The sequence below is a fragment of the Astatotilapia calliptera genome, chromosome 15 (genome assembly GCF_964374335.1).
Source record: "Astatotilapia calliptera chromosome 15, fAstCal68.1, whole genome shotgun sequence".
In the NCBI taxonomy this organism is placed as follows: domain Eukaryota; kingdom Metazoa; phylum Chordata; class Actinopteri; order Cichliformes; family Cichlidae; genus Astatotilapia; species Astatotilapia calliptera.
In genome coordinates, this window is record NC_137436.1 from 37,691,193 (window position 1) to 37,702,905 (window position 11,713).

The 11,713-nt window shown below is 38.6% G+C and overlaps 1 long non-coding RNA gene across 3 annotated transcripts; it reads right to left on the reverse strand.

The window, feature by feature from the left end:
* Positions 1-1,781: 1,781 nt before the first annotated feature.
* Positions 1,782-7,307, reverse strand: LOC145420464 (uncharacterized). Of its 3 annotated transcripts, XR_013901780.1 has the most exons (5): positions 6,995-7,307; positions 6,042-6,102; positions 4,148-5,930; positions 3,852-3,944; positions 1,782-2,909 (listed from the first exon to the last, which is right to left on the reverse strand). It is a non-coding gene; the product is annotated as an uncharacterized LOC145420464 (long non-coding RNA). The 3 variants fall into 3 exon arrangements; XR_013901779.1 differs by having other exon boundaries at positions 4,148-6,102; XR_013901778.1 differs by having other exon boundaries at positions 6,042-7,307.
* Positions 7,308-11,713: the final 4,406 nt, after the last annotated feature.

Below are 11,713 nucleotides of genomic sequence, written 5' to 3' on the forward strand. Positions count from 1 at the left end.
TAGAAGAAAGTGTAATAGAAATAGACAGATGTAGTGGAAGACAAATGTCCAATAATTTTATTGGATTCTTCTGAGGAACATCTGAATACATTCATCTGAACTGAGTATCTGTTGAAATAAATTCCCAGAATCACGGAACGAAGAGCTCCTTTTTTTCCCCTTTCCTGTATTTATTTATTTATTTCACCGGAATAAGCGCTTTTCTGTGGAAGTGGATTTGAGCTGAACCTTCACCCTAAACCAGTTACTCACACCCAAATGTTACTAATAGCCTATCTGCACTTCAAACAGCACTTGAAAGGTTATTGGGGGAGGGGAGAAAAAACAACAACCAATTTGCATTTTTCAAGCTCTGCTCTGGCAGGTGGAGTGCTAATGAACAATTGTATGATCCATTAATCGGGATCTCGTTTGCACATGGGCGTCATCATAAAGTGCCACTTGAGTTTGCGTGGCTCCATCAGGAAGTCTAATCGAGACAATGGTGCTAATCAGTCCAAAGCAAACAGATCCCCTCCAGTTTAAAATGAACAGAAGCAAATCATGTAGTTAATGGCCTACTGGGGGGGAGGGGGCTGGTTTCATGGAGCCTAAGTGTCAAAAGAATGGGCTCATGTGCGGCGCTTAAAATGCAGGAGGGGAATAACAGTATACATGATCTATGATAATGGACAAATACCAGTGACTTTAAATACATTTTTTATGTATGCCCTCAATATGATATGATAATGTAATATTAAAATGATTGTGATTATGTCTTGATGCATGCTCAATCATCCAGGTAAGCAAATCCCGAAAGGTTTGGGATCTTGTGATTATGGCCATGATCGACTACACCTATGTGTCCTAACCACAGCTGCTGTATGGTTTGCTTTGTTACAATGAATTTAACTAGTTACTAATAATAATCTATATAGACAAAACTCTATTGCATTCTTATTTGTATACATATTCCATTCTTTTGTATATTTTAATACCCTTTAGATTTAGATTGTGCAGTCCAGCGCGTGTATGCTCAGAGTGACAATAAAGTGGTTATTCTAGTCTATTCTAGTTAGCTTCTGTTATCATGGTGTGGGTGGTATTTGATAGATTTATAATTTAAGAACATACGAACAGTAACAAATTAAAGCAAAACAACACCCAACCATAATTTATCCCGCTCTCAGTGAATAAAAAGCATCAACACTTTCTTCTGACAGGCTTTGCTGACCATGTAAAACAAATCAACAAACCCCAAAACTAAAGATTTTTCTCTTTTTTTGTGTATTTTTTTTCCTTTTGTTTTGGAATTACAGAAATACAATTTCTGCCTTTTTTTTCCCTCAAAGGTTAGTTATTGTTTTTTATTTCATGCTTTTACTCATTTGGCTTTTCTTTAGTGTACACTCAAAAAAATCTGTTGTTGGATGAACACAATTTAATCATGGCACCCTTTTTGCACACAATTTAACCAAGTACAATAAACCCTTTTCGATCATGTCAAACCAACACATTTAGCATTTGGTGGTTTAATGTAATCAGATTACGTTGGATCAACATACTATACTTACATTGATTTGAAGTGATTTATTTAAGTATGTAGAGTGAAATTTGTTTTAATTCATTCTACACAATTTAAAAAGTTTAGGAAAACAGAATTAAATCTTGTTGTTTCAACAACTACTTTGTTAATCAAGGCAATGATTTCACTCATTTCAACCAAATTATTTCAATTAGATTTGTTTACATTTGTTACACATTTAGAAACCCACTACTTTACAAAAAAAGTCACAATCAGATTATGATAACATTATCTTTATTAACTGGATTTAGTGGACAATATAAAAGCTTACCATTTTTGTACACCTGCAAGCATTATGCCACTTCAAAAGGTAAAATGTTAGAATACTTATTTACATAGGTAATATGTTGAAACCAAAGCTTCCACAACTAAAAACAGATGCAAAATTTGCTCAATATATCGACTGCATTTTAAAAAATTAAACTAAAAGATAAAAATACATCTCCCACTTGGCAAGTTAAAACATGTGACAAAATCGAATTGTGTGAATTTGGAAAAATAAAATAAAATAATTAGAAATATTTTGGGGGCAATACAACAACAACAAAAAATTCCATAGGTGATGAAAATCTATATTTGTTTGGTGTATCTCATTGAAATAATTATTAGTTTGACCAATTTTTATATTTCTGTATTTATTTTTTTAATTTTGGTTGCAGTCCTCCACAGCTAGCAATATAGTTTTGCTGTGTTTTAAAACATGCTAGCAAGCAAAATGGAAACAATAATACAGTGAACTTAACAGGTGGCAGTGGTCTTAAACTTTACAGGACCTTGATACATAAACACAACATAGTACTTCTGTCAGTACTTCTGATCCATTTTGAGCCATCTATATAAGGACAAACAAAAATCATCTGCAGTGCTGTATAAAAGGTGAATTGCCCAACAGAGAGAATCCAAAAACTTAAAAAAAATGTTTTAAATGAAAGAAAAAAAATATAAACAACTCAAATATTAACATTATATATTGGAAATCACCATTGCACCAATGAACCATTCAAGACCTATCAGTCATTTTCAAGTGCTCTCACTCCATAAGCTTGTTTTTCAGAAACTGTACCTTTGAAGACAGCTTTTGTCCATCAAGATTTAAAAGTATCTTCTGGAGGACTTCAAAGGTGCATTTAAGTTCTGGTGGGTAGCTCAGGTTCAAACGGTATATGAGTCCAAACAACAGAGCACATGCTTGTGCAATGTTACCCAAATCAGTGTTAGCCTCCACACCCTCAATCACGACACCAACGTCCTCTGGGTCATCTTCAGGTTCAGCACCCTCCTTCTGGATGACGTACACCCCCATCACAGTTTGCTCCATGCAGCTTTTTGCCTCGCTGTCCGTATCCTACATGAAAAAGTATAAGACAACAAAGTAAAATTTAAGAGATTGTTTAAACAACTGTTTCTATGCTGTTCATAAAATCCAAGTAGTCAAAGTAATAAACAGAAAATTACACCACTAAAGTAGTTGTTAGTAATTACTCCAATACATAAATTATAAAATACACCTCTCATGTCAAAAGAGGTGGCATAATTGACCTCTCACCGGCCCCTCCCCCGAAAGGGCCATTGTCCAATTACACATTATAGCAACCGTTACTGTGTCTGACAAACATTAACCTCAAGCAAGATGGAGAAGCGGTGTGCCCACCGATACGCCGAGAGATTGTGTCTGGAGGAGTTGTGTTCTTTCCATTCACAAAGTCAAAAACAACGTGAATGGATTAAACAGTGTGTATGGCCCCATTCCCAGGTAAATGTACCGAACATTATGAAGCATGTCTGCTCGCACATTCGGGTACCCATTGGTGCGCAGAGGAAACCATTTGTTTGTCGGACGTAGCAAGAGTAACTTAGGGGGACAGGACTCGAGAAAAGGCTAACTCAGCTGCTAAAATAAAACAGGTATAGAAGTGTTAGTACTAAACAGCTCAAAGTTCATAGACATTTCTATTTACAAATACTGATGACCATAACAATGAAAAAACAACAGGACTTGTTTTAATCCAAGTACAGATTCAAAAGCAATATAGTCTTGATGCATGTTAAATGCATTGTATGTTTGTGTATCAAGTTTAAGTAGGCATAAATTTCTTTCCTTCCAATACCAAATTCCAGAAATTCTTTATTGCAACGCTTAATACTGTTTGGTATTCAAGACATCCTTTCCCCAATACCAGGTGTCTTGTTGCTAATCTCAAAATTTTAATTTTAATGATTTGCATTTGAGGCAACGTCACAATTTGTATGAGAATGTTACAGACAACATGCTGTCACAATGGCTCACCAAGTACTCCTTTATTAACTTCTCATAGTCTTCGTTTAGGTGGATGCACAAAGACTTCAAGATGCATGCTCGTCTGGTATGGATGTTGTCATGCTGGAGAGGAGGAGGAGATAATATGAGCCAAAACCAGTCTGTTTTTCTTAAAGCTAGGGTAATCAGTTAACTTGCATAATTATTCTTTAGGTTAGAACCTGGCATGTACCACTTGTTAAGCCGAAACAAAATTGACAACTTCATCTCCAAATAAAAGTTATTTTTGCTGCCTATGACAAAGTCTACTCAATCCTAATACAAACCTTGGAGATGGCAAGCATGAGACCTCTTATTTTCTTTCCACGTGTCCCTCCTTTGGTCAGAAAGATTTCCATTAAGCGTGGCGCGTATTGGTCAAGCTCGGCAAAGAAAGTAGATAGCAGAGGCTTTGTGGTGATTCACAGAAACTCCTTGTCAATCTGCAATAGAGAACAAATACATTGATTAAAAACGCAACTGTATATTTCACTCACTTCACATCTAAGCTGACTAAAGCTGCTTTTAGAAGACCATGCAGACATCAGTGCTGTCTGTGTAGGACATGAATCAGTCTGTGTCAGATACTGAATTTGAAATTTCCACTAAAGTCACAAGTAAGAGGCAAGTGGAACCAAGATCTAGGCCATTTGCTTTTTGAAGTTTGCAAAGACTGCTAAATTGCACCAGTGGTAGTTCACTCTTTGCAACACAGTATGCTGTTCTAAACAGATTTTTCAGGTTTATTTTTAGTATATTATTTGCAATTGGTGTTTGTTCTGGGAAAGATATTGCAGACTGAGCAATAATCCATTTCTAATGGGGGCCTTTCTTAAAATGACTGGTCCCAGTAACAAAGGCGCTTGTCAACTCAGAAATCAAGGGAAAACCAACAACACACCCGGCAGAACATTATGTTATTTACACGGGTGCACATAAGTGGTCCGCATGTGCGCATTCGCTGTCAAAATAAAAGACGCGCAACAGATAAGAAGTTGCAACGCACGTTTGCATCCATATAAAAGGCACTGTTTTTGTCCGCTAGAGTGGGATTTTCACGGCACATTCTGCACCACATCTGTGTGTTCATCATTTGTTTGAAGCCAGCTCACCTCCTGCAATCACTTTTGCGAGAATACGCGCTTCTTTTGTGGTTCGGACTCCTTCTGACATTTCTTTGGAGGTGGAGGAAAACCAAAGTAATTGCTTAAAGGAGCTTCTTCGACATATTTAAGAGTTCTAAACAAATATGTCCTCCTCCAGAAAATCTTATGTATGCAAACACGCGTTGCAACTTCTTATCTTGTGCGCGTTTTTTATTTTGACAGCAAATACGCACCTTCGGACCACTTATGTGCAGCCCCGGTTATATAGCTCGTCATGTTGCAGCCACAGAAATTCTTTTGTCCATGAAACCATAAAGCTGCACTTTCTTTTTGCCTTATAGTCTGATTTGTCATAACTTTTCCGTTTTGTGGTAAGCTTTTCTTTGGCTGTCACTTCTTCACCCTGACCTGTCTTATTTGGCTAAGCAGAACTACAATTAATATCCTGCTGCTTTTACACACGCACTCACATAACACTCAGCGATTGTCTGCGCGATCAACCTCTCACATGTTTAAGCTGCGGGAGATTTCACTTGTCATGTTTGCATAGTAAGCTAACGATTGATAAGACGATGTCAGAGGAATTGGTGCACAAATTATCATCACTCACAGATCAGTGCTGTCGCTCTCTATACACAGGTCGCGCGATTGCAAAGTGAAAGCAAAAAACAAGCGCAAATTCAAACGCGATTTCAATATGTCACATATTGACAGTGGCTCACCGATGCCAATGACATAATTACCCAGCTACATTTCCGAAAGAATGCAAAAGCATTGACATATATTTTTCCTTCCTACAATAGCTCGATGGGCAGGGCAGAGATAGATTTTGGTAGCCCGACTGGAAAAATCGCTAGCCCTGGGACGTCGGGCTAGCCATTTTGCGAGCCCTGTACAGTGTTTCAATAATTGTACCTACTACTCTCCCTGATGGAACAACGCTTGCACTGCCACATACAAGTCACTGAAAGAAAAAAAGAAAAGCAGTTTTAAGGATAGTTTTATTGGCACCTTTTTTTCACTTTGATTAAATCATAAAACTATCATAAAAAATATATGATGGTAAAAGGCTTACCATGTATTAAAGAGGAGGCACAAACAATCAGAAAAAGGGGTCAGCTTTCTTTGTGGTGTTACTATGGTAAAGAAAACAGAAAAAATTATTTTATAAAAATTCCACAGTGGATTTTTTTTTACTTTGTTGCAAATGTATAAAAAAAATACAAATACATATAAATACCTCTTGCAATATAAAATTCACAGATAAATATCCAATCTGTTGCCAAATGTAATAGCAGTGTTTCACACTATGCAATAAAGATGCTAGTAGTTGCGGTAAAGGTCCCACAGGCAATTTTCATAACTATCCGCCATTGCCTTTTCCTCTGACCTCGTGTTTATGCTCTTTTTCCCATGCACTAGCATCAAGTCAATTCGAAGGATGCAGCCCCTGAATTTGGACACAGCTAATATTTAGCAAATCGCGCATGCTAGTTTAACTTGCATTACTGTGAGAGGCCGAATGCTTAAAATAAAAGGAGAGAGAAAGAAAGAAAAAATGCAAATGATAATAAAAAAAGTGAACAAAGACCATGTCTTGCAATAACCGTCATTTAAAACCAAAGTGAATGCTAACAGAGCTAGGTAGAAGTTCAATGAGACAACCATACTAGCTTTAGCTAACTTCATTTACTTTGAAAGTGAATTACAAACGTGTTAAATATTGAATTAAACATATCAATAACCGCTAAAAACACTATAAGACTAACTGCAAAAACGGGTAAAAAAAAAGAAAGAAAAACAATGAAGTGGAAATGCTAATAATAGTATAAATATACCCAGAGCGGATTATAAATCAGGTATTAGACGGTACCGATTGGCACCGTCTAATACCAGATTTTCACTGTATTTGCTCCACTCCCGCTGTCTAATGACAACTTACACATTTGGAATTAAAAACATTGTTAAACAATTAATGGACAAAACAACTTCGTTTGACTAAGATATTTTGAGTTATTTATTACTTACCTGTATTGTGGAAGATTCCGCAGAGGGAAATGGCAGTCCACTGAACACATATAACTTCTCCGCGTTCCCGCCTCTTCACTTTTGGGAAGTTTGAGCATGCGCACTAGGCATCGGTTTTAGAGTTGTTGATTTAAAATAATTACATTTAATTGAACTGAAGAATGCAAATCTAGTTCATTAAACTTTTTGTTATTTTATGTTAAACCAACAACTGATAATGATTTAAAAACCTAAACTCAATATGTTCATGTTAAATAGACAAATGTCTATTGAATTAATCAAACAACTGCCTTAGTTGACTTTTTTGAGTGTAGTTTTAGTAGCTATAACATCCTCCTGCAGTCTTACATAATCTGCCAGTTCCTGTGCTTCTGTTACAGTCACACCAAAAAAAATCGATTATCGGCCTGCTATTTAGGCCAACATTTTCTGCAATTGAGAATGAAGATGTCAGGGACGATTACAAGGTGAGCTGACAATGGCACTTACAAAGCAAGACACACATACACACCTAGTTATCTTGTTGCTAAGCATAAAGGGAGAGTTCCAGCCCAACCAGCCTTGAACCTATTAAGTAATCTTCAGCTATAAGTAATTTTCTTATTAAGTAAATCCGATTTATTGAATTGAATGAAAATTATTTAACATGGCATCTTGAACAGCTAACACGACTTGAAAGAAATCTTGATATCATCAAGGAAAAAGGCTCCATTGGTGCAGACTGCGTGCATAAAAAACCATGAGGATATTTGAATAACTGTAAAAGATGAGATTTCAATGATCACCTTAATCAGGTACAGTAGGTTCAAATAGATCAAGCTTTTACTTTCGTTTCCATGACATGATGACATGTTGCATAACAAGCATTTTAATGAACCCAATTCAGATTATCATTGCAATTGTGCCACTGTTATTTCACACCGCATGCATTCACACTCCATACAGTGAGCCATACGTTTATATTGGTGTAAACACTCAACGGGAGCTGGGGAGGGGGTTGCATGCCCTAATGAGTCTGCACAGAGCTGTTTCCTGTGCAGTGATGAATGATTTACAGTCACTGTGACAAGTTAACTTATTATTATATTATCAGTTTTTCATCTTATTCTCTCAAAGTGTTTCAATTTCCCACTGGTGTGATGTTGCAGTAAACCCATACACAATTAATCTAAAAAGACAGTGATAAAAAAAAACAATGAATCAAGCAGGAAACAGGGCTCAGTAATCAATAATTAAATGACAGTGACAGAGAACGCACAGTGCGAGCTGCAAGGAATGTTCAGCCCCACTTTTGGGAAAGCGAGTGCTCATCAGATTTGCTTATATAGCTATAAAAGCAACGTAAACACCATATATGAAGACACTAGATGTTGTGCTTCTCTATCTCTCCTCTCTGTTCTGTGGAAAAGATACTTGAAAAAGGTTCGGGTGATAGCCATGTGTGTCCTTCAACTGAACTGCAGTGATATGCAAATAGGCACCGATCTACTCAGGAGACAAAAAAAAAAGGAGACAAAGCAAATGTCAAACTCTGCTCCCCTGAACTGGGGACCAGGGGTGCAGGAATGGGTGGGTAGGGACTGGTTGGTGGGGTGCACTGGGCTTATGTATTCAAGCAAATGTGCAAAAACACACATTAGTGCACTTATTCATGTGTGGATGTGTGCATGCGTGTTTATATATGCAATTATGAGCTTCTTCAGACATCACCATGTCACAGCTAGCTCATTCTGTCACCCAGCCATCCCGACAAATGCACACACAAGGCTCACAAGCCTTGATGCTTAATGCATGGAGGGGAAGAGGGTGTCTGGTGTTACTGTGAGGCCCTAAGCCTGTTAATGACGCCGGGCACCAGAAGCCCCACAGATGGCTAATCTAACCATTGTCTTCGGCACCCAGCCCCATTCGAGCAAACTCCTACTGCCCCCCCATGCAGCATGCTACTGTTTACCTCTCTTCCAACTAAATCTAATCCTGTTTAGCAACATTCTCAGAACTCTGAATGGCCTCCCCCCCGTACCCTCTCCTACCTCCAGTCCCTCTACCCTCTTCTTTTGTCTTTTCAAATGATAAAATGGGACGGCTGGGTGAGAAAGGGTCACGGCTATCCTCCCTTCTGTAAAAGGAGAGATAGGACCACTGGGGAAGTGCTGGGGGGGGTGGGGGGGGGGGGGAGCATAAAAGCAAAAGAGAGGGTGGGAAGACCTTGGAATGTTCTGGGTTTCTTTCAAGGCTAGTTCATGCCCCAGCTAATTAACAATTATTCTCCATAGTTCTTGCATTCACTAATATGTTGGGATGATGGATATGGTGCTGACATTTGCAGCCTCCTCATGCTACTCCCAGAGCCCCCACCCTCTCCCTTTCCTCACATCATCTGTCACTCCAAGTTGACTGTGTCAATCTGGGGCCCAGTCTGCCTGATAGACACTCCAGAATTCCTTTCCCTATATGTGGTGGGAGGTGTCCGAGTGTGAAGAGCTGAACGTAAAAGTCTGCCAGACACACACTGGCTGCCTGTAACCTCTGCCGGTGCAGGAATGTCACAAAGCAGCCCAGCTAGGATCAGTGCATTGGGCCTGTGTGCTCACTCTGCCCTCTCTGCTAGTCTTTTTCACTTTTGTTTCCACACATATCAAAGCATTTTTCAGTTCTTTTTCTCAGCTTGCTAATATGACACACTGCCGTTTATACTGATTTGAATAAGTGGATAAGGGGCCCAAAGTCCCACAGAGAATAGGGAATGACTTGAAGCTCTTTCATCGCCCGCTGAAAAGGACATTGTTACTGTCCGAGCTCACCGCCGAGTTCCAGAGGCATTTCAACAGCGAGCAGAGATTACAGGCGATGAAGGAATCCACTTAACATGTTTTGTTTTGTATTTCTATCTTTTCTTCCCCTCCTATTTGCTCAGCGGTGGGGATATGAAAAGGAGGAATTATATACAAATGGGATTGCTTTCTATCTGTTGCACCTAGGCATTGGCACGCTATGACTTCAAAGGCGACTGGAGTGCTTTGAAGTGTAGCTTGAAGAGAGACACATGCTTCTTTCTTGTCGTAATAATTGCTCAGTACATGATACTTAACACCACACCGAATGACAAGTTTGGATTCTAAGAACATGACAACTGAGCTGGGTCACTGTCTCCTTTGACGCCCAGTGTTCTGACAGAATCAGGGTCGCAGGGCGTAGCATGAAGATTTTAAAGGTGCTTTTGCAGTTACTCGGCTCCGTTTGAGCTCAGAGTTCGCTACATTTGTCAAATGTACAGTATTCGTATGCATTTGGAAGAGGCTTATTGTAATTTTTTCCCAATCAGGCGTACTTGGGTATTCTACACATGGTGTGTACAGTATATGCTAAGCTGACCCGAGATGCGGAAATGTTCCAGTGATTAGTACAGGACATCGGCATCAAAAGTTGTTCTCTGTAGCCGTAGTCTACACACAAAGAATTTGACCTTTGCGTCCCTTTCTGTTGACTACAACTGAGTTTGCAAGCACGCAAAATTGTGCCAAATGTTGTCCTTGCCTGTACCCCTAAAGCAGAGCAACACCAGAGAATTACTGATGCATGTAGGCAGCATATTAGTTGTATTTGGCAGCTACATTTTTACTGTGTTACTAGCGCTGGATAGATTAAAATGTAGTTGAGGTCTGATGGCAATCCCAGTGGTTATGTTCTGTTATCAGGTACTACATTCCCTAAAAACCTTTAAAGGAGTTCAGGTAATTTGGGGAAAAAAAACCTATCCAGAGCTAAGTTTATTGTTAAAGGGAATCTTTAGACCTTGGGCAAGACAGCCCCTTTTTGTCGTCTCTCTCCTCTCAATTGAAAGTGTCACATTCCTTCTACCGTCACATCGCTTCATCTTATCATACGCTGAATGCTTCATGCAGCAAATAGTTCACTATGTTTCAAACTTTTTAAACAAATTATTTATTTTTTTAAACTACAAAACCTAGATTTGTGACAACATTTTCCCATAAAATAGATAATCTATGAAATCGACCTTGGACGCTGTAACTCTGTAAAGTTTCTTTTTTTTTCATGGCAAATGGGCAAAGCCAGCTTATTCTTGCTTTCACAGCCTGCAGATGAAAAGCAGAATTGCATACAATTGGTGTTTTGGTCACTCGATGTATTAATTTGAGAAGCATTCATTCCTGGTAGAATAAAAAATGTTTTTTGTGTCTATTTAGTCATCTTTTGCTTGTGTTGCTGCCATGTTAGGATTATCCCAAACATTTTCTCTTAAGGAGGATAACAACAATTAGTGTGTTAAATGAAAATAAAGAATAAGTGACAATGGATTAAATTCTCCTGAATATTTTGCTGTTCATTGTTCCTGCTAGAAGCAGAAACTTGGAATTATGTTGCTGCGCACAAGGCTGAAGGTTAAGAAGTCCATGTTCTTGCATTCAAGTAGTCACATCAATCACCCATCCTCACCTCTGTGATACATTTTCTTTAGCATTTATTCAGCTCAGACGGGGTACACCCTGAACCGATCGCCAGCACTGTGGCATGATACTTCAGTCTAAATATATTCCTAGTTCCCCACAATACAGTATGTATACATTTTATATTTTAAACAGTTTTTGTTGTTTATCATGAGACCAATCTGTCAAATCTCAGGTATCCCATGCTGAGACTGAAAAAGAAAAAAAAGAAAGAAAGAAAGACTGGCAGACCAGCAGCATCAGCAGTGTG